Genomic DNA, 4,999 nt, shown 5'->3' with positions numbered 1-4,999 from the left:
TTTTTTTAAAGATTTTATTTATTTATTTGAGAGAGAGAGAATGAGAGACAGAGAGCATGAGAGGGAGGAGGGTCAGAGGGAGAAGCAGACTCCCTGCCGAGCAGGGAGCCCGATGCGGGACTCGATCCCGGGACTCCAGGATCATGACCTGAGCCGAAGGCAGTCGCTTAACCAACTGAGCCACCCAGGCGCCCCACAATCGTGTTCATTCTATGACAATTTATCAAGCTACCAATTAAGATGTGTGTATTTTCTGCATGCATTTATTTCAATAAAATGTTTACATAATTTTAATGTAAATATTTGTTGAAGAATAAATGGGTATATGTTATTGAAAGTATTTATTAAATTAGTTTCCTTAACAAATTAAATTTTTAATATCTGTTCATCCAAGCCAGCCAGCTTGGATGGCTGTAGAAATTATTACTTCTTCCCATAAGAGGAATACTTGGCATTTCCCTTTTTATTTCTATTTTATTTTTATACTTGGAATTTTATGCCCGGTGATACCTTGAACTCTTCACTTTTCCATTCACTACCATTCTCATGTGCTTCCATCCCAAACATACTGTGCAAATCTATTCTATCATCTACCCTGCCTTAGAGAGTTCATCCTACTTTCAATTCAAATTCAATTCAGAACTCTAAAATGTAAAAATCTGAGGGCTTTTCAAAAAATTACCATGGGCCTCTCAAGCTCAAGAACTTCAGTCCCTTGCTTGAAATGTTTTAAGATGGGATTTTAAACACAAATACTCTTAATTTATGTGGTCACAAAACACAAATGAGACTGTAACTCAAATGCAGAATGGAAATTACTTGGCCATCCAAAACAAGGTTAAAATATGCTTATCATACAGTCACAAAAATTACTAGTATACGGTTATTCAGATTTTTCTCTTTCCTACCTCTTTATGGCTCACCAAGCAAGCATTTTCCTTTTTCCTTTTTTTTGTTCTTGTTGTACAAATAATAAAGCTTACTTAATTGTATTAAAATAATCTTTGGTAAGATTGGGGATGTGGGCAAGAGATACTAAAAGCAGGGGAGATACTCATTTATCTGAGAGAAAAATAAATGATGGGAAAGAAAAGGGAGAAGGGAGAGGGGAAGAAAGGAAAGAACCATTATATGGGTAAGGGCTCAAGTGAGTGTGAAGGGAGAGAGAAGCTGAAGGGCGTAAGCAGTATTGAAAGCTAAAGCAATGGGAGAGAGAATTTCCATGGAACATTATTTTGGGTTGTAAGTCGGATTGATTTCGATGTCCTTTAGACATGTCAATAGAAAATGAAATATATTTTGGATTCTTTTGGTTGTTGCCTGTGTTATGGTAAATGTAATATCTATGGAAAGTAGATTATGAAATGCTCTGGCTTATTTTCAAGTTGTGTTTATATTTATTTTTCTTTTTTTAGGTTATTATTGAAACAAAAATTCAATATTAAAAAAAACCTGGCGTATAGCCACCTGGGTGGCTCAGTCATTAAGCGTCTGCCTTTGGCTCAGGTCATGATCCCAGGGTCCTGGGATCGAGCCCCACATCGGGCTCCCTGCTCGGCGGGAAGCCTGCTTCTCCCTCTCCCACTCCCCCTGCTTGTGTTCCCTCTCTCGCTGTCTCTCTCTCTGTCAAATAAATAAATAAAATCTTGAAAAAAAAAAAAAAGAAGAATGGTCAAAGAAGCTAAGTTGAAGGTAGGACTTGAATTGGAAACTTGTAAGAGGTGCAAGAAATCAATTGTGAGAAGAGAAAAGAAAATGTTTCAAGAGAGGGGTCAGAGCAAAAGTGCCACAGTAGGAAAAACAGCCTGGCCAGCAGTGTAATTGCCTAACTGCACTAATTCCTGAGGGTGGGGTAGGAGGTACTCGCAGGGAGCAGCATTAGAGCCCTCAGAACGGCAACGCAAGGGCTTCACCATAGGAGTTTTGATTGACAGAGTGATTCAAGAACCTGACTTTAAAACAGTCTACATATTTTCCCATTCCTTAATTAACTGAACTAAGAAAGAGGAACAATTCTAGATTATTTAACCAACTGAGCCACCCAGGCGCCCCAATTCTAGATTATTTAAAATAATGAAATATTTAATTCTCTTTGGAAGTGCTTTTGTATGGAAATTCAAATAAAATTATGTTTGCTCTGACACCGCACAGTGCAGATTATAGAAGAACTATGGAGCTTTCTCTTGGTTCACGTTCATCCAAAATATGCACAATACTTACTGGAGAGGTGTGTTGCAAAACCCTAATAGAGTTGGTCTTTTCCTTAAAATTTCTGGGGTAAATGAATTAGACATACTCTAAGATGACTATGTATAAAAAATTAGGCACAAAAATTATTCTTTCAGTTGCATTGGATAAAAATAAATTGGGCAATCAGTTAAAAGATTCTCTTTTTTTAAATAAAAATTCACCCTGCAATTTGGGCAGAAAAATTTGTACCTAAGTTCACTGGAGATGAGTTAGCATTATTGACTTAGGATAATTTTGTGGCATGTCGTTATTTGTTTTACAAGTGAGTTCTCTTGACACTTTTCTGCCTACAATTGCAACTTTAGAATGAACTAAGAATACCTATAGCAGAATGCTAATAATCACTTCAGAGTCACATAATTATTGGTATCAGCCCACAGAAAGTGCAATAGCCTTGGTCCAAATCTAACTCTAAATTTTTAAACGAATAAAGACTAAATTAAACATATTTCCTTGATGAAACTGTTGGATCATTAACTGAATACTAATGGAAGGCTAATCTTCAAGGTATTTTAAAATTACTGTCCATTCAATGACATTTGGATTTTATCTTATACAAGTTTTTTCCTGCAAAATTAATATAGTTCAGATAATTCAGATATAAACCTCAAATACATTTCATATCTTGTTTTTTTTTTTCAAATACATAAGGGTTAATTGTGTGCTATAGTGATAGTGATGTTTCCCTTTTAAAATATAACCAGAATAAGATATTAAAATAGACTCAGTGAAATTTATCACCATCAAAACACATTGAGAATCTATTTTCATAACATGCATTATTAGTTGCTGCGCACAGCAAATTAGACAGACATAATCTGCCTCTTGGGAATTCAAAATCCAAGGCTGATGTTGCTGACGCAGATGCTGCTGGGGTAACTCAGATAAGGAGGTCAGCATTAAACAAATAGACAAGTTGAATAGGTGAATTTAGAAAATATTTGGGGGTGCCTGAGTGGCTCTGCTGTTAAGCGTCTGCCTTCGGCTCAGGTCGTGATCCCAGGGTCCTGGGATTGAGCCCCGCACCGGGTTCCCTGTTCCGCGGAGAGCCTGCTTCTCCCTCTCCCGCTCCCCCTGCTTGTGTTCCCTCTCTCGCTGTGTCTCTCTCTGTCAAATAAATAAATAAAATCTTAAAAAAAAGAAAATAATTGCTAATAACAAATAACTTTTGATAAACAATAATTTGTATTCTGACACTTCCAATATTCTTGTCTTTCAAATAACTCCTCAGCCGCTCGGGACCTGTGCCTCAGGTTCATACACTAGGCACCAGGGCATAATAGAGACTGATAAAGCTGAATTCTTGCCTAGATGGACCACAGAAAAAGAAACATGGGCAGAGAGGTTGGAAATTCCAAGGAAGAAAAGAAATTGGCTTGATGTCTTTGTGATTTAAAATTGGATTAGGAATGTAAATTTGCTGCTCAAATCTAAATAGGAGGAAAATTTAAATTCAATATTGATTCTTTCTTGGTTCACTACTGAATGTCATATGTTTGAAATAACCCACTGAAATAAAAATAAAATAAAAACAAAACCCTCCATAATTGATAGTAAAAAGTGATGAATTACTCCAACAACCTGATCAATAACTCCTAGCCTCTGTGCCTAGGATCAGGAAAACTTCTGGACTAAAAGAAGATCTATTATATTTTCTTTTTTCTCTATGGAAAAAAATCCCTAGAATAAAACAGCAGAAACAAGTATTTATTTATATATTTTGCATTTTTTATTGCACTATGTGTATTTCCAAAACAATATAATCCCACATGTTGGAATAGAACACATGTTCTTACAAAGCTAAACAAATACATAAATGGGCGAGAGCACTTTGGCATGTGTGCTATGGTTAAGGTGACTGAATCTGCTCTACTGTGCCCTACTTTTTTCATGAAACCCAAATTTGATTCTAGAGGAAAGAAGATGAAGCTAGGTTGGAATTTCTGCTGAAATGTCATAGCTGATATTTATTCATTCAGGTTTGGAGAAAAAAGCAAAAGTCTTTACATGACTTTTTTTTTCAGATCAACAAAAAAATTCTCGTTAAAATGTAAAAAGGGTCAGACTTTTAAATTTACTCACTCTCCTTGTTAAATAAGATTATTTGGGGAATATGAAATTGAAATAGCATATTTTAATACATTAAAGTATTTAGCAAAAAGCTCATAACTTCAAAAAACAAAATCAGGCAAATACGCATTTGCATTTATATATTAACTAAGTAGCTATGGATTCCTGGATTAGTCATAGACAAAAAATATGAAAGAAAAAAGACACAAAAGTAGGCAGAAAAGTAATCAAGCTCGTGAGATATATATTCTAAAATTATTACAGGGAAAGTTAATTTTGGAAAGAAAAAAACATTTTAGTCAACAAAAAATGACAAAAGGAAAATTCTTTCTTCCTTTCCTTTCTTTCATTCTTTCTTTTTAATATTTTATTTATTTATTTGACAGAGAGAGATAGTGAGAGTAGGAACACAAGCAGGGGGAGTGGGAGAGGGAGAAGCAGGCCTCCTGCCCAGCAGGGAGCCCGATGCAGCGCTCCATCCCAGAATCCTGGGATCATGACCTGAGCTGAAGGCAGACAGTTAATGACTGAGCCACCCAGGCGCCCCCCTTTCTTTCTTTTTCTTTTTTGCTTTTTTGCTTTCTTGCTTTCTTGCTTCTTTTTTCTTTCTTTCTTTCTTCCTTCCTTCCTTTCTTCCTTCCTTCCTTCCTTCCTTCCTTCCTTCCTTCCTTCCTTCCTT

The sequence above is a fragment of the Neomonachus schauinslandi genome, chromosome 8 (genome assembly GCF_002201575.2).
Source record: "Neomonachus schauinslandi chromosome 8, ASM220157v2, whole genome shotgun sequence".
Lineage (NCBI taxonomy): Eukaryota > Metazoa > Chordata > Mammalia > Carnivora > Phocidae > Neomonachus > Neomonachus schauinslandi.
The sequence above is the reverse complement of the archived record's forward strand: the minus strand, read 5'-3'. Positions refer to the sequence as shown.